Genomic DNA, 18,199 nt, shown 5'->3' with positions numbered 1-18,199 from the left:
TCCATTGGCTTTGTGATTTTTTGGTAACTGATAGAATGAGGCATATGTGACCGTGTTTCTTCTGCTAGGCTTAAAGAAGCCTTGCAGCTTCTGACTTGGTTTCTTGGAATGCTGTCTTCAGAATGTTTGTTCCTTTGAAATGCTCCCTCTAGGCGTAGGCAGCCGCCACAAGAAGTCTGACTGAGACCTGCAACCTGTAAGGAAGCTCAGGTTAGCGGCTTGGTGAGAGATGCCTGGCTACCACCCAACCGTTCCGGCCATTCCAGCCCCCAGGAAACTGAGTATGAAGCCATGTTGGATATTTAACCAAACTGATACTGAACCTTCAGATGAAAATAAGTCCCACACAACATCTGACTGTAACTGTGTGGGCGATCTCAGCTGAGCCCACTCAATCTGCAGAACCATCAAACATAGTAATAAATTGTTTTAAGCCATTCCCTTTTGTAGAAGTTAGGCAACAATAGATAACGAGAATACTGACTTCAACACTGATCCCTTGGTTACGATAGTATCTGCCAGGTTTCTCCACTCTGCAGTTACTACTTTTTCCTTCTAATTGATAAATAATATGTGAGGAGATGATACTTTAAGATCTCCTTAATGTCTTTTCTTTCATCAAAGTTTGAGCTACTAGCTTTAGTAAGCCAGAATCAAATGTTACTGTTTGATGGTTGCAAAACCGTGATAAAAGTTTCATTTGGTTTTTCTATATGAATTGGCATTACGTAATTAGCGTTCTGCCGCAGGAAGAAGCTTTGTCTGATTTTCTTTTTTCTTTTCAGTATATATGCGTGAATTCTTATTTTAGTAAACGAGTTGTAGTCTGTTACTAGCATCGTTTATTCTGATGCCCAAACTGTCCCAGAGTTGTCCAGTGGGCGCCCATTTCAGCTGGCTCCTTGGTGCTCTGGTAGTTTCTGAAAGCTTCCTTGCTTTTTGCTATGGACTGATGTTTTAGGCTCATCTTACATATTTCCTGCCCCAGACCTGGTATGTTTTCTTCCCAAAGATGCTGGTTTCTTGTAATAGGAAATGGGATTTAGAGACCACAGTCTGTGCCAGCATGCCCATTGCTAATGGGTTGGTCATTGTTTATAGGCTTTTGTAATGGACAGAGCTAGGAAATCCTTTTTTTTTTTTTGGAGATAATTTATCAAGAGTTCATAGTGATATTTCTAATTCAAATTTAGGAGTATACTGCTTTTTTTCCCCTTGTTTAAAAATGTAAGTATCACTGATACACAATCTTTCAAATGTACAACACAGTGGTTCCAGTCACCCACATTATTAAATGCTCACCTCCTCTAGTGTGGTTACTATCTATCAACATAGAAAGATTTTGCAGAATCATTGACTATATTCTCCATGCTGTACTACAGTCCCGTGACCAACTTATACTGTGATTGGGAATTATCGTGCCCATTTATCCCCCTCAACTTCCTCACCCACCCACCCCAACCCCTCTCCCTTGGTCACCACTAGTCACTTCTCAAATGTCTGTGAGTGCACTCCTGCTTTGTTCATTTTATCTTGCTTTGTTTTTATAGTCCAGAAATAAGTGAAATCACATGGTATTTATCTTTCTCTGCCTGGCTTATTTCACTGAGCGTAATACCCTCTAGATCCATCCATATTGTTGCAAATGGCAGGATTAATTTTCTTTTTATGGCTGAGTAATACTCCATCGTGTCTATGTACCACCTCTTCTTTATCCATTCATCTATTAATGGGCATTTAGCTTGCTTCCATATCTTGGCTATTCCACATAGTGGTGATAAACCTAGAGGTGCATATGTCTTTTTGGATCGGGGATGTTGTTTTCTCTGGTTAAATTCCTAGGAGTGGAATTACTGGGTCAAATGGTATTTCAATTTTTAGTTTTTTGAGGAATCCCCATCATACTTCCCGCAGTGGTTGCACGAATTTAAATTCCTACCAACAGTGTAGGAAGGTTTCCATTTCTGTACATCCTCACCAGCACTTGCTATTTTTTGTCTTTTCAATAGTACACTGCCCTGTTTCATATGGTACATATTTGTTGCCTAAGCTGTTTGAAATTGAGGGTGGCCAATTATAAAATCTTTAAAATTAACTTGTTTGGAATCTTTGTGCTACTCAGTAATATACCTTGTTTTGGGATATTGGGAATATGAATATTAATTTATGTTAACAATTCTACATTATGACTCTTAATACATATTTGTGTGGGGCCAATTTGTAAATTTTTTGCATTTGTCTCCAAACTTAGCACTTGGCTCTGGTTGTCCACTTAGTTATTTGGCTTATTTGACTTGAAGGAACAGGGTGCAGTCAACAGCTTTGTTTGTCTGCTGCGGTTGAATAAAAAGGACAGAAACTAAGGAAGAATATGTGACGTTTTTACGTTGGAGAAATTTGGGGTCTTTTAAAGCGACCATTTTGGTGGGTTGGTCCAATAGAATTTCCACCTCAGGGGACTGCTGGGCTTCTGCATTTGTGTGGCTCTGAGACTGTCTTTGATTGGTATAGCTTAAACAATTACCTGTTACAAGCCATTTCTGAATGCTTTCCAGGATCTTTATTTAGAGATTTAATATTTTTGACTTATGTGTACATAATTTTGAACTAATAAGCCATGTCTCTGGTAGCTGCTGGAACCTCCTAGTTCTAGATTTTGAAGTGAGTTCACAATCTACCTAGGGTTAGAGCAGTGAAATATGTGTGGTTAAGAAACATCTCATGGTCAACAATTATGTAGTGCAGACATCCCAGTGTTCAGGCATTTGTACGTTGCATCAAACTTGCTGGGATGGGTATTGGAACGGGTGAGTATGGTGAGTGTACGGGGTTTGCTCACTAACTGTAATGTGTCTTCTTAGACGACCATGAGACTAAGTCTACACAGTGATCACTTCTGACCTGACCTGTTTGCCTTTTTTTTTTTTTGGTGGCATTTTTCAGAAGGTAAATACTCTTCTGATGAAAGTGGCAACAGCTTGAGATAATTAGTCCATCCTGAACTGTAATTATTATTATTATTTTGTTACCATTAATCTACAATTACATGCAGAACATTATGTTTACTAGCCTCACCCCTTCACCAAGTCCCCCCACAAACCCCATTACAGTCACTGTCCTTCAGCATCAGCATAGTAAGATGGTGTAGAATCACTACTTGTCTTCTGTGTGTTGCACAGCCCTCCCCATGCCCCCCCCCACATTATACATGCTAATCGTAATGCCCTCTTTCTTTTTCCCTGCCCCTATCCCTCCCTTCCCACCCATCCTCCCCAGTCCCTTTCCCTTTGGTACCTGTTAGTCCATTCTTGGATTCTGTGATTCTGCTGCAGTTTTGTTCCTTCAGGTTTTTCTTTGTTCTTCTACTCCACATATGAGTGAAATTATTTGGTAATTATCTTTCTCTGCCTGGCTTATTTCACTGAGCATAATACCCTCTAGCTCTATCCATGTTGCCGCAAATGGTAGGATTTCTTTTCTTCTTGTGGCTGAATAATTCCATTGTGTATATGCACCACATCTTCTTTATCCAGTCATCTACTGATGGACACTTAGGTTGCTTCCATTTCTTGGCTATTGTAAACAGTGCTGCGATAAACATAGGGGTGCATCTGTCTTTTTCAAACTGGAATGCTGCATTCTTAGGGTAAATTCCTAGAAGTGGAATTCCTGGGTCAAATGGTATGTCTATTTTGAGCATTTTGAGGAAACTCCATACTGCTTTCCACAATGGTTGACCTAATTTACATTCCCACCAGCAGTGTAGGAGAGTTTCCCTTTCTCGGCATCCTCGCCAACATTTGTTGTTGTTTGTCTTTTGGATGGTGGTGATCCTTACTGGTGTGAGGTGATATCTCATTGTGGTTTTAATTTGCATTTCTCTGAAGACAAGCGATGTGGAGCATCTTTTCATGTGTCTGTTGGCCACCTGAATTTCTTCTTTGGAGAACTGTCTGCTCAGCTCCTGTGCCCATTTTTTAATAGGAGTATTTGCTTTTTGTTTGTGGAGGTGAGTGAGCTCTTTATATATTTTGGATGTCAAGCCTTTATTGGATCTGTCATTTACGAATATATTCTCCCATACTGTAGGGTAACTTTTTGTTCTATTGATGGTGTCCTTTGTTGTACAGAAGCTTTTCAGCTTGATGTAGTCCCACTTGTTCATTTTTGCTTTTGTTTCCCTTGTCCGGGTAGATATGTTCATGAAGAAGTCGCTCATGTTTATGTCCAAGAGATTTTTGCCTATGGTTTTTTCTAAGAGTTTTATGGTTTCATGACTTTCATTCAGGTCTTTGATCCATTTTGAATTTACTTTTGTGTATGGTGTTAGACAGTGATCCAGTTTCATTCTCTTACATGTAGCTGTCCAGTTTTGCCAGCACCATCTGTTGAAGACACTGTCATTTCCCCATTGTATGTCCATGGCTCGTTTATCATATATCAATTGACCATATATGTTTGGGTTAATGTCTGGAGTCTCTATTCTGTTCCACTGGTCTGTGGCTCTGTTCTTGTGCCAGTACCAAATTGTCTTGACTACTATGGCTTTGTAGTAGAGCTTGAAGTTGGGGAGCGAGATCCCCCCCCTCTTTATTCTTCCTTCTCAGGATTACTTTCACTATTCGGGGTCTTTGTTGTTTCCATATGAATTTTTGAACTATTTGTTCCAGTTCGTTAAAGAATGTTGTTGGTAATTAGATAGGGATTGCATCAAATCTGTATATTGCTTTGGGCAGGATGGCCATTTTGACTATATTAATTCTTCCTAGCCAAGAGCATGGGATGAGTTTCCATTTGTTAGTGTCCTCTTTAATTTCTCTTAAGAGTGTCTTATAGTTTTCAGGGTATAGGTCTTTCACTTCCTTGGTTAGGCTTATTCCTAGATATTTTATTCTTTTTGATGCAGTTGTGAATGGAATTGTTTTCCTGATTTCTCTTTCTATTAGTTCATTGTTAGTGTATAGGAAAGCCACAGATTTCTGTGTGTTAATTTTGTATCGTGCCACTTTGCTGTATTCCTATATCAGTTCTAGTAGTTTTGGAGTGGAGTCTTTAGGGTTTTTTATGTACAGTATCATGTCATCTGTAAATAGTGACAGTTTAACTTCCTCTTTACCAATCTGGATTCCTTGTATTTCTTTGTTTTGTCTAGTTGCTGTGGCTAGGACCTCCAGTACTCTGTGAAATAACAGTGGGAAGAGTGGGCATCGCTGTCTTGTTCCTGATCTTGGAGGAAAAGCTTTCAGCTTCTTGCTGTTCATTATGATGTTAGCTGTGGGTTTATCATATATGGCATTTATTATGTTGAGGAACTTGCCCTCTCTACCCATTTTGCTGAGTTTTTATCATGAATGGATGTTGAATTTTGTCGCATGCTTTTTCAGCATCTCTAGACGTGATCTTGTGGTTTTTGTCTTTCTTTTTGTTTATGTGGTGTATGATGTTGATGGATTTTCGAATGTTGTACCATCCTTGCATCCCTGGGATTAATCCCACTTTTTACAGCGGCTACCGGCTTTTCTGGAGCTGCAGCGCATCTCCCTGACTGGGTGGCGCTCCTCGGGTAATCTCTTCTCTGGACCATATTCTCCACCAGCAGAGGCTTGTCTCTCTGAATGTTGGAGTTGCAATAGATCTGAAACAAAATTATTTCAGTCATTCCAGGAGAGAATGTTCCTTCTTCCCCAACCCCCTCCCTCCACTTCCTCTTCCCCACCTGCCCCCAGCATCTGCCCTCCCTCCCCACCTTCCCCCACCGTCACCTTCTCCCCATCCTTCCCACCATCCCCACAGCACCACCACCCCCACTCCCCTGGTCCAAATGGTCTCATTTCACTCTGGAGAAGACATCTTTTTTAAACTGCTGGCCAGTTGGATTAGGCTTTACGGCCTGAGTACGCTAAAGATCAGCAATGCAGCAGTTAAGGTGTTACTGTCACTAGTTGGGGTTACTGGCCTCAGCCTGTGGTCACACCTGCAGGTCATCTCTAAGGGGGCTGTAGTGTAACCTGAGGATCCATCCATACCGTCTCATCTCTCGGTAAGTAACGTCTCACGAGGAAAAAAAGTCACCCTCAGGAGCTAAACCCTCTGAGCGTGACGGTCCCCCGGGTCTACTCGGGAGGGGTGGGAGTGACACAACACGGGGAACGGAAGGACTTTCTACTTTACCATCATCCTCTTGTTCCCTGGAGAGCACGCACAAGGGTCGTCGGGGCGTATTTTGCTGAATCCATACAGGTTCTTTTGGCGGATGGAAGACGTCAGGCTGTCCATTTCAAAAATTCTGTCCGAGCCACTCCGGTGAGGGATCTCCCTCTGGAAGAGGTCTTGCTCGATGATCACAGCATCTCCATGGTCGTTCCAGTGCACAGACGTGAAGGCGTCATCCTGTACTATCAGCCACAGCTTTCTTGGCAAGGGCAGCCTGAGAATGTCCTTGCTGCCTCCCATGCTGGTGGTGCCTGGGTGTGGGCCTACGGCTTGGTCGCCGTGCTGCTCCACAGTGTCCCTGGAACCCAAACGTGGATCCGGGCATGAATCGGGGGACCCCTGTGTCCGGCTCTCCGTCACCTACCAGGGCCGGCTTGGCTTTGTGTACCTCGTCGGTACTCTGGCTAGCCATGGAAGTAATCTAGATCAGGAGCATTTTCTACCTGAGACCTAACCCCAGAACGCTTGAGTCAGAAATGCCTTGGCTCAGAGCGGGGATGCCCAGTGAATACTGCCCATGACATTCTAGAGTCTTGGTAGGGGGGCAACCCGCTGCTTAGGTCATCGTCCTCTGGCTGCCACGTGATGTCACAAAGGTGGCTCCCGGCCGGCCTGTAGAGGAGCCCTGGCCCTGAGTGGGGGAGGGGAGGGGTGTGGGGCACCCCACTTCAGTCTTTGGGAGAAGCCTGGTGCGGTGTGGTTGGCGTTCCCAGAGGGGGCTCCCATGTGCTGCCAGGCACCCAGTTTCATTCACAGGCCGGGACCCAGCTGGGCTGGGAATCCATGATCCCGTGCCCACTCCCACCCCTAGAGGTGGGGGAGTACTGTTGCTGCCTTCTCTGCTTTGCTCAAGGGCCAGGCCCTGTTTAGTCCTAGCGTGGCTACCACCAAGACCGCCCACGGCGGTTGGGTCCCGGGGGTCCTGTGCCTCCCGGGGGTGGCGGTCCCAACGAGCGGGTCAGCCTACTCTCACCCGTTCTCCCCGCGTGCCCCTCCCCCGCCAAGCCACCCCGCTTGGTCTCTTCCATCGGCTCATCTGCTCCTGCTGCTTGGTCGGTGTTGCTCACACCAGAGTTGGGCCCAAACAGAGAGTCCTGTAGTCTTGCCCCTGGGGTCACATTGTCCGCAGAGTTGGGCTGTGCCGAGCAGGGCGGGAGAGCTCCTGCAGCTCCTCGACCTCGGTGCTAGCCACAGCCCCTCAAGACCCACGGTGGCCCCCAGTGCCGACGTGTTCTCGGGTGACCCCGTGCCTCTGCTGTGCTTAGCACGCTCCCCTTGAGCTCTGCTTGCCTCCAGATCTCGTCCCTCTGCAGATGACAATGCACTTGTCTTTAGTTGCCATTTCCTCCCCATAGAGCCTCTTCTCACTGCCCAAGACGTGCTGGCCTGGGGACCACCTGCGTTGGCCCTTTCCATACAGCTGCCCCAGACACTCGGCTCCAGCCCCCCCACCCCTTGGCGGCCTGCCTCCATCCCGGAGCCCAGTTTCCTCCCTGTGGCGGAGTAGTTTGGCTTCTGCTCCCTCGGGTTTCTGACCTCCCGCTCCTGATTCGGTCTGCTCTGGCACCTTCCCTTTTGATCACTGGATTCTGGGCTTCGGCATATATTGTTCTGCGGCATATATTGGCTGCTTCACTGCAGGCTGAGTCCTATTGTATCAGAGACCGTCGGCACCCACCTCACATTCTCCCACGTCTGAGTGTTCCAAACAGACTAGCAGATGTTTGGCCACCTAGAGCCTGCCTGCTCTGGGTACCCCAGCGAACGTCACCCCACGCCGGCCACAATGAGGTCAGGTGCAGCCTTGTGCTTCTGAGAGCACAAGCCGCTCCCCAAGCTTCTGGGCGACATCGCTTGGACATGGAGACCCTCTCCAAGTGTCCGCCTCCCGGCAGCGCCCTTGCCCCCCTCCCTTAGTCCCTCGGGCTGCTGTGACCAAATGGGGTGATCTAGGAAGTCACAGAGTGGCCGAGGGCAGGCCGCCCTGAAATGTGCCACTTTGGCATGCAGATTATTTAGGAACTGAAAACAGGAAGGCCCAGAATATTCAGAAAGAACCTTTGACCTTCCCCGAGTGCCTGAAAAGAGTTTAGCTAGAGGACCTGCCCCTGCAAGAGAGCTGTTGCTCTAGAAGACTCCATTACAAGAAGCACTGGGGTGGTAGACAGGGAGGAGCCCAGCAAAGTCTGCTGAAATTCCTCTTGTATACAGGTCCCGTTGTTGCCGTGTGGCCCCGCGAGCACTTGCTCATCAGACCTTTACTCTTTCTCTTTCTCATCTTCCGGTGAATTGCCCTCCTTCCCTGTGAAGGGCCAGGCCCCGCCACCTGCTCCTTAGCCCGGGGTGACAGCCAGGCCTCCTTGTGCCCCACTGTCTGTGGACTCCCCCTTCTACGTAATTCAGTTTGACCTTCTCTGGTTCATCCGTCTCACGTCGATTTAATTTTTAGGCCCACTTAGTAGAACCTTGATGGGTAGAGGAAAATATTTCCCCCCCAACCAGACCCAGCTGAGATCCTGCTCCTCCAGCCTTTCCTACTCACCTGTTCCCCTGTATTTAATTCGTTTTTGCTTGAATTGACTAGAATGAGTTCCAGTTATCTACAGCTAATCCCTAACTAACACAGTGAGGAACAGAGATATGTGCTTAAAGCAATAGCTGTTGAAAACATTTATTTACCTATTTGCTCATTCATTCGTTCAACAAATGCTTAACATGGATCTCTGTAATATAGTTATATCTGTGTTGTGTTCAAATTTAGGGCTTTTTCTATTGCTAGCATTGAATCTGGGCTATGTGATCAAATGGTACACGTTGCGTTATCCTTCATTGTGAGACAGGATGGACAACTGTATTAGTCAGGAGGCATTTTGCTACTAGAAACAGAAACGCTAATGCAAAGCAGTTAAAACTATCAGGCAAGTAATTATCTTGCATAATCGGAAGTTCAAATATGGGTCAAGTTTGTGGTTGGCTCAGTGATGTCATTGGGGAACCCAGGTTTTTCCTGTGCCCCTCTTCTGCCGTCCTCTGTATTGACTTCATTGTTATACTGGTAGCGAAAAGCCTGCAGCTCATCCAGAAGCATCAGTGATCTGAGGAAAAGAAGACAATATTTCTCTCTTCAGAGTAAGGGGACTGCTGCAGCTTTCTAGCTCCACTCACAAGTGATGAACAGGATAGGAGGCAAGGGAAGTCTTCTTAGTGGGCAGAACTTTGAGCAGCAGAACTGATTGTCCCCTTGGCCTGAAAGTCGTTCCATTTGCCCAGAAATAAAGGGAGGCTGTGGCAAGGCTCTATGCTGATACCTGGCAGAGGCTGCTGTTGAGCTGGATGGTCAGGGTCTTGGAAGGAGCAGGTTTGCAGGATTGACAACAAGGAAATTTGGGAAAGAAGTAGGTGAATTGACATAAAATAGCTTTTGATAACATCTGTCTTGCATGTGAATATTCACTGAAAGTTTCTCTTTTTCATAGAAGAGGTGCTAAATAATTAGGTCCGTAAGACTTTCCCCATCATCCTGTGCTTGATTGCTGGGCCCACGTGTCCTGGCCACGGGGGCAGTGATGAAAGCCATGTAGAGCTCCATAATACGGGCTACTGATGATCACTGCTGCGTGAGTACCCAATTTGCCAGCAACAGCCTCCAGCCCTTGGTCCCTGAAATGGTATCATGACCTACAGGTAGCATCCAGACGCCATGAGACAGGCGGATCACATTGGATCCCTTCTATTGTGTAATGGGCAGTGATTTTATTTCTTTACTGGAACAGATTCTCCCTCTGGATTGGATTTGCTTTCCTGCCCCCCACACCTCTGCTAGCCTAACTATCCATAGGTTTGTTGAATACCTTATGTGCCACCACTGTATGTCACATAACATGGCCTCCATGAAGGGGACTCACATTACTCCAGTAGAAGTAAAACAGGGGACTGAGGCCAGCTGGTTTCACTGGTTTTACCATGCGCCACAGCACCCAGAAAAAGTTGGCCTAAACAGAGCTACATATGATCCAACAATCCCAACTCTGGGTACATATCCAAAGGAAGTGAAGATAGAGTATTGAGGAGATACTTGCGCCCCCGTGTTCATTGCAGCATTATACATAAGAGCCAAGCCATGGCAACAGCCGAAGTATCCGTCAAGGAATGAGTGGATAAAAGGATGTGTATATATGCTACAGTGAAATATTATTCAGCCATTAGAAAGAAGGACATCCTGCTATTGGCAGCAACATGGATGGACCTTGAAAGCATTATGCTGAGTGAAATTAGCCAGACCAAGAAAAACAAATACACTTATATGTGGAACCTAAAAAAAGAAAACTAAGTCAAACTCATAGAAATAGAAGCAGAATAGAAAAGTAGTTGCCAGAGTTTGGGATGGGAGACACAGGGAGAGGTTGGTAAAAGGATACAAACTTTCAGCTATGAGATGAATAAAGTGTGAGGATCTAATGTAAAACATAGTGACTCTAGCTGATAACACTGTATTGTATAATGGATACTTGTTAGCGGAGTAGAATTTAAATGTTTTCATAAAAAAGAGTGAATATATTTATCTATTAATTAAGGAGGATGTCTTAACTAATGAGGTGGGGGGAATCTTTTCACCATGTATACACATATCAAATCACTACATATACACATTAAATATCTTACCATTTTATTTGTCAATTACACCTCAAAACTCAAAGGAGGTTGACTTAATAGAATGATGAAACCCTCTGTCGATAACCTAGTTATGAGACCACGAAGGAGAAAACGCCCTATGAGTTTGGGGTACTGTCCCACAAGATGTGTTGTACACTCTGAACTCAGGTCAGTAATCAGCATAAAGCATGTAAAGTCTTGCATTTTCTGCCATCATCCACAAAACTGCATCAGGGTACCTTGTGACTACCAAGTAGAGTAAAATCTCAGACACTTCACAGTTCCTCACAGTTAAAAGCAGTAGTTTGCAAAGCTGTTAAAAAGTGTTCTGTGGGACAGGTGTCTTTTGGTCAAACTAATTTCTCCCATGCCACGATACATGGGGCTAAGAACTAAGAGGCCATGGGGAGGATGTTAGGTAATGACCCACTTGCAGACATCCTTCATTTTGCTTCTCATTCTTATAACTCTGGTTTCTGCTATTTTGGAAACTTATTATCCAAGAGAAGAATATTTCTTTCAGGGGACACAGCAACTGAACTAGAAGCTGAGACGGCCACCTCATGCCGCTGCATGCAAATCAACAAAATAAGAGTTATTATGTTGGTTAGAGTGATGGGTCCCGAGCATGATTAAGTACCATGTATTAGTTCACTATAGGAATGAACTACAGTTTGTTTCCATTTCTCTACGGAGGCATCATTTACACTGTTTTCACTATAATGGTGAACAATGAGCATCCTTGCACATGTCTCCCTGTACTCGTGGGTGACAAGATACCTAAAAGTGGAGTTTCTGTGTCACAGAGTATGTGGATATTTAACTTTACAAAGTGCTGTCAAATTGCTCCCCAAAGTGTTTACACCCATTTGCACATCCACCAACAGTGATTGAATTCCTATTTCTGCACATTCTTGTAAATATTTAGTAGTTTCTGCCAATCTGACAAGCATAAAACACCTCATTTTTGGTTACTTTGCATTCCCCTGATTACCTGAGGGTGAGCACCTTTTCATATCTGTCTGTAACGATATGTAAAAGATTTTGTCAATTCCCAGTTTTTCACATAAACAGTAGTTCCATTCTGAACAGTGCTATGTACCATCTCATGAAGCAGTTCTTGCATTCATGCCCATGCAACAGATTTTCCTCCCGAATTAGGTCTAGGCTGGTCAGTGTCAAATTTAGCTCCCTTAAAGGATATAGGATAAAAGAAGACAGCCAGTGCAGGATTTTAAATCTGCATCTGCTCATCTACCAATGAACACTTCACAGAGCTTTTGGCGGCCGCAATCTCAAATTAGTGTTGTGTAATCCAGGGAGTGCTCAGGTCTAACCTTAGGGATTTTGTGCCCCCGAGTTCCTGTTAGTATTTTGGGTTTCCAATGGCATAATGTAGCTTGCTCAGGACTATTGCACTGCTGTAGACTGCCGTGCCTTGCCTGTTTACAGCAACCCCAAATGCCACAGTTAAGTGTAAGTCATAGAAAGCCAGAGCTGAAAGGAACCTTCATTGTCAGGTTCTTCGGTCCACAATTTGCAGAAAGGGAAACTAAGGCTCAGAGAGTACAACCCATGAGGTGGTTGGAAGCTGAGTCCCCAGTTCCTGTGCTCTGGCTTAATTCCATGGGCCCTCGGGGTGATTGCATGGTGTCCGACCATGAACATTTTCCACATGTGCTATGAACATGAACAAGGTTGCTGTGGGGAGGCAATTGTTCATGGGTCTCTCAAGTTTTTGCATGTCTCCAGGGAGCTTCTGTCCTTTGTCTCTGACCTGGTAGTCCTGCATTTGACCCAGTAGTGCCAGCATCTATGAAACTGCAGCAGGCTACTTTGTCACCAGCAAGTAGAGTAAAATCTCAGATAATACCTCACAGTTTCTCACGGTGGCAAGCAGTAGTTTCCGACGCTGTTAGTGTTTTGTGGGACAGGTGTCCTCGGTCTAATTAGTTTGGAAAAGCTGAGGTAAAAAAAAAAAAGGAATGATTAAAAAAAGGAAAGGAAAGGGAAGTAGGTTCTTTTCCTGTCAGATCGTTTAATAAACTCAAGAGCATTATGAATTGCTTCTGGATGTGGGCATGGGGTGGAGTGTGCTAAGTTTCAAGAATTATTTGCATAGGAAATCTTCCTCCTTCCCCCTGTGGAATTAACATGGAAAGAACACTAGAATAAAGTTAGTTAACTGTAGTCAGCTAATGCTAACTCTCATGTCACCCATGCAGCCCCAACACTCAACAGGAGGAAAGCACTGAAGGCCCCTCCAGTTCATTGTTGGCAAATGATGGGAACACAACCTAAATGTTCTGAGTCACTCTTGAGTGTTCCTCACATGCTCTTTGTTCTCAGAGTGTCCTATTGTTTCATTTAACTGTAACTCAACCTTAAGGTCTGTGAAGGCAAATACCATTTTGATCCACTTAAAAGCTCCTACTTCATCATAACATTTGAGCATCTACCACATTTCCTAGTCACTGTGCACATCCGGTGCTGCCCAACACAGCCTTCTGCCGCGGTGGAAGTGCTCCTTATTTGCACTGTCCAATGTGGTGCCATGAGCTACTTATGGCTGTTGAGGACTTGACATGTGTGACTGAGGAACTGATTCCTTAACTCTGTCTAAGTATACCAAAAATTTGCATCTAACTAACCACATTTGGCTAGAGCCTCCTGTGGGAAGCACCCAGTGACTGACTGCAGTAACCATAGTGCTACAGTTCCTGTCGTAGGATTGAATCTGAGGAGGATTTAGCAGCCATGGCTTACATCTGAATTCCAGTAAGCACTTTTTATTGGTCTGTGACAAGAAGTCACCCTACTGGGCTACTGGCCCGCTCATTCATTCAGGCCCCATTCATTCATTCAACGACATTTAACAAGCACTAGAAGGGCCGGGCCTTGAGTGGGGGCGGGGGAGCATGAGAACGAGGTGACAGTTTAAAAGGGCGGGGCCTGGGCTGACTGCTGGCACGTGCCGCTGTGGTGGGGCCACGTAGGTGTCCCAGCCGCGGGGGCTTCTGGGTTACAGGTCGACCGTTAGTGTTGAGGCGGCACCTCACCCAGGGGCCCCTGAGCCATGCCTTCTGACGGAGAGCTGTGGAAGGGCAACTCCTGATGGGACGCCCAGGCAGAAGTGCACTCCAGGCAGATGAACCCTGAGGCGATCGGCAGTGCTGAGCAGCCCGGCCCCAGGCCGCACGTGGGGCGCAAGGGGCCCCGGCGCCAGGCCGTCCTGGCTGCCGCACGGCAGGGCCTCAGGGCTTCGGCGCGACGCCATCTGTTGCAGATGTGGGCCCGCAGGCGCCTCTGCCTGCTCGTGGCCGCCATCTGTGTCTCCCTGCTGGGCTACTCCCTGGGACCCGGTGAGTGTGGGCCCAGGACGGATGGCGGGCGGCCTCTGCAGGAAGGGGGGAGGGGGGCCTCGAGCTGCCCAGGCGCCACCCCCAGTCCTCCCCGCCCCTCCCTCTCTCCCCTCCGCGCTTCCAGGAAGGCCTTCCCTCCCTCAGCTCCCCCAGAAAGGCCTTCCCTCCCTCAGCTCCCCCAGAAAGGCCTTCCCTCCCTGAGTGACCCCAGAAAGGCCTTTCCTCCCTCAGATCCCCCAGGAAGGCCTTCTCTCCCTGTCTTCCCTCCCTTTTGAATGGTAGCCATCCTTAGTGCTGTGAGGTGATAAGTCATTGCGGTTTTAATTTGCATTTCTCTGATAACTAGCGATGTGGAGCATCTTTTCATGTGTCTGTTGGCTGTCTGCATTTCTTCTTTGGAGAGCTGTCTGGTCAGCTCCTCTGCCCATTTTTTAATTGGATTATTTGCTTTTTCTTTGTGGAGGTGAGTGAGCTCTTTATATATTTTGGATGTCAACCCTTTATCAGATCTGTCATTTATGAATATATTCTCCCATACTGTAGGGTACCTTTTTGTTCTACTGATGGTGTCCTTTGCTGTACAGAAGCTTTTCAGCTTAATATAGTCCCACTTGTTCATTTTTGCTTTTGTTTCCCTTGCCGGGGGAGATATGTTCATGAAGAAGTCGCTCATGTTTATGTCCAAGAGATTTTTGCCTATGGTTTTTTCTAAGAGTTTTATGGTTTCATGACTTACATTCAGGTCTTTGATCCATTTCAAATTTACTTTTGTGTATGGATTAGACAGTGATCCAGTTTCATTCTCTTACATGTAGCTGTCCAGTTTTGCCAGCACCATCTGTTGAAGAGACTGTCATTTCCCCATTGTATGTGCATGGCTCCTTTATCGTATATTAACTGACCATATATGTTTGGGTTAATGTCTGGAGTCTCTATTCTGTTCCACTGGCCTGTGGGTCTGTTCTTGTGCCAGTACCAAATTGTCTTGATTACTGTCACTGTGTAGTAGAGCTTGAAGTTGGGGAGCGAGATCCCCCGCATTTTATCCTTCCTTCTCAGGATTGCTTTGGCTATTCGGGTCTTTGGTGTTTCCATATGAATTATTGAACTATTTGTTCCAGGTCGTTGAAGAATGCTGTTGGTAATTTGATAGGGATTGCATCGAATCTGTATATTGCTTTGGGCAGGATGGCCATTTTGACAATATTAATTCTTCCTAGCCAGGAGCATGGGATGAGTTTCCATTTGTTAGTGTCCTCTTTAATTTCTCTTAAGAGTGTCTTATAGTTTTCAGGGTATCGGTCTTTCACTTCCTAGGTTAGGTCTATTCCTAGGTATTTTATTGTTTTTTATGCAGTTGTGAATGGAATTGTTTTCCCGATTTGTCTTTCTATTAGTTCATTGTTAGTGTATAGGAAAGCCACAGATTTCTGTGTGTTAATTTTGTATCCGGCAACTTTGCTGAATTCCGATATTAGTTCTAGTAGTTTTGGAGAGGAGTCTTTAGGGTTTTTTATGTATAATATCATGTCATCTGCAAGTAGTGACACTTTAACTTCTTCTTTACCAATCTGGATTCCTTGTATTTCTTTGTTTTGTCTGATTGCCATTGCTAGGACCTCCTGTACTATGTTGAATAACAGTGGGAAGAGTGGGCATCCCTGTCTTGTTCTCGATCTCAGAGGAAAAGCTTTCAGCTTCTCGCTGTTCAGTATGATGTTGGCTGTGGGCTTATCATATATGGCCTGTATTATGTTGAGGTACTTGCCCTCTATACCCATTTTGTTGAGAGTTTTTATCATGAATGGATGTTGAATTTTGTCGAATGCTTTTTCAGCATCTGTGGAGATGATCATGTGGTTTTTGTCCTTCTTTTTGTTGATGTGGTGGATGATATTTATGGATTTTCTAATGTTATACCATCCTTGCATCCCTGGGATGAATTCCACTTGGTCATGGTGTATGATCCGTTTAATGTATTTTTGAACTCGTTTTGCTAATATTTTGTTGAGTGTTTTTGCATCTATGTTCATCAGGGATATTGGTCTGTAATTTTCTTTTTTGTTGGGTTCTTTGCCTGGTTTTGGTATTAGGGTGATGTTGGCTTCATAGAATGAGTTTGGGAGTATTCCCTCCTCTTCTATTTTTTGGAAAACTTTAAGGAGAATGGGTATTATGTCTTCTCTGTATGTCTGATAAAAGTCCACGGTAAATCCATCTGGCCCGGGGGTTTTGCTCTTGGGAAGTTTTTTGATTACCGCTTCAATTTCGTTGCTAGTAATTGTTCTGTTTAGATTTTGTGTTTCTTCCTTGGTCAGTCTTGGAAGGTTGTATTTTTCTTGGAAGTTGTCCATTTCTTGTAGGTTTTCCATCTTGTTAGCATATAGGTTTTCATAGTATTCTCTATAATAATTCTTTGTATTTCTGTGGGGTCTGTTGTGATTTTTCCTTTCTCTTTTCTGATTCTGTTGATGTGTGTTGATTGTCTTTTTCTCTTAATATCTGGCTAGAGGCTTATCTATTTTGTTTATTTTCTCAAAGAACCAGCTCTTGGTTTCATTGATTTTTTTCTATTGTTTTCTTCTTCTCAATTTTGTTTACTTCTTCTCTGATCTTTATTATGTCCCTCCTTCTGCTGACTTTAGGCCTCATTTGTTCTTCTTTTTCCAATTTCGATAATTGTGACTTTAGACTATTCATTTGGGATTATTCTTCCTTTTTTAAATATGCCTGGGTTGCTATATACTTTCCTCTTAAAACTGCTTTCACTGTGTCCCACAGAAGTTGGGTCTTTGTGTTGTTGTTGTCATTTATTTCCGTATATTGTTTGAGCTCTATTTTAATTTAGTCATTGATCCGTTGATTACTTATGAGCATGTTGTTAAGCCTCCACATGTTTGTGAGCCTTTTTGCTTTCTTTGTGCAATTTATTTCTAGTGTTATACCTTTGTGGTCTGAGAAGTTGGTTGGTAGAATTTCAATCTTTTTGAATTTACTGAGTCTCTTTTTGTGGCGTAGTATGTGGTCTATGCTGGAAAATGTTCCATGTGCACTTGAGAAGAATGTGTATCCTGGTCCTTTTGGGTGTACAGTTCTGTAGAAGTCTGTTAGGTCCATTTGTTCTAATGTGTTGCTCAGTGCCTGTGTCTCCTTACTTATTTTCTGTCTGATTGATCTGTCTTTTACAGTGAGTGGTGTGTTGAAGTCTCCTAAAATGAATGCACTGCATTCTATTTCCCCCTTTAATTCTGTTAGTGTTTGTTTCACATATGTAGGTGCTCCTGTGTTGGATGCATAGATATTTCTAATGGTTAGATCCTCTTGTTGGATTGACCCCTTTATCATTATATAATGTGCTTCTTTGTCTTTTGTGACTTTCTTTGTTTTGAAGTCTATTTTGTCTGACACAAGCACTGCAACACAAGCTTTTTTCTCCCTATTAGTTTCATGAAATATCTTTTTCCATCCCTTCACTTAAAACTAACTTACCAGTGATCTGTTAACAATTTATATTTTTCTGCGGTTCATCTAGAATTGAAAATGTTATGTTAAATAACTTTGTGGTAATTTCTTGTTTAGCTTGTATTTTTTCAGCGTTCATCACTGTTTGTATACGCCGGTCAATCATTTCTTTAAGTGTGCCCAGCTTAAATGTTTTTCTTTCTTTTGTGTTTTGTCCTGCAGTAATTATTTCATTAGGGAAAGTACTTATTAACTGTGCTGATTCTCTTTCTTGGATTCTGTTTCCAAAAGCATGCATTCCAAAGGGGTGTCATGCGGCGAAGCCTTGCAGGGAGAGAAAAGATCTTAATAAGTGTGACTGTTTGAGAGAGAAATGCCGTTATTCATCATCCCAGACCAGCAGCTTCAGATGTTTTGCCCCTTTAAAAGATGATAAGTTCATCCTCTTACATTTGTTATCGTTCTATTTAAGAAAATCTGACGAACAGCTCACAGTGGCTTACGTTTAA

At 44.3% G+C, this 18,199-nt stretch overlaps 1 protein-coding gene across 1 annotated transcript in view; it reads left to right on the top strand.

The window, feature by feature from the left end:
* Nucleotides 1-18,199, top strand: part of LOC130681892 (iduronate 2-sulfatase) — a 77,887-nt gene that overhangs the window by 25,803 nt on the left and 33,885 nt on the right. The window lies entirely within an intron of this gene.

This window comes from Manis pentadactyla, chromosome X (assembly GCF_030020395.1).
Source record: "Manis pentadactyla isolate mManPen7 chromosome X, mManPen7.hap1, whole genome shotgun sequence".
Lineage (NCBI taxonomy): Eukaryota > Metazoa > Chordata > Mammalia > Pholidota > Manidae > Manis > Manis pentadactyla.
Note: the sequence above shows the minus strand (reverse complement) of the source record. Positions and strands in the feature narration are given on the sequence as shown.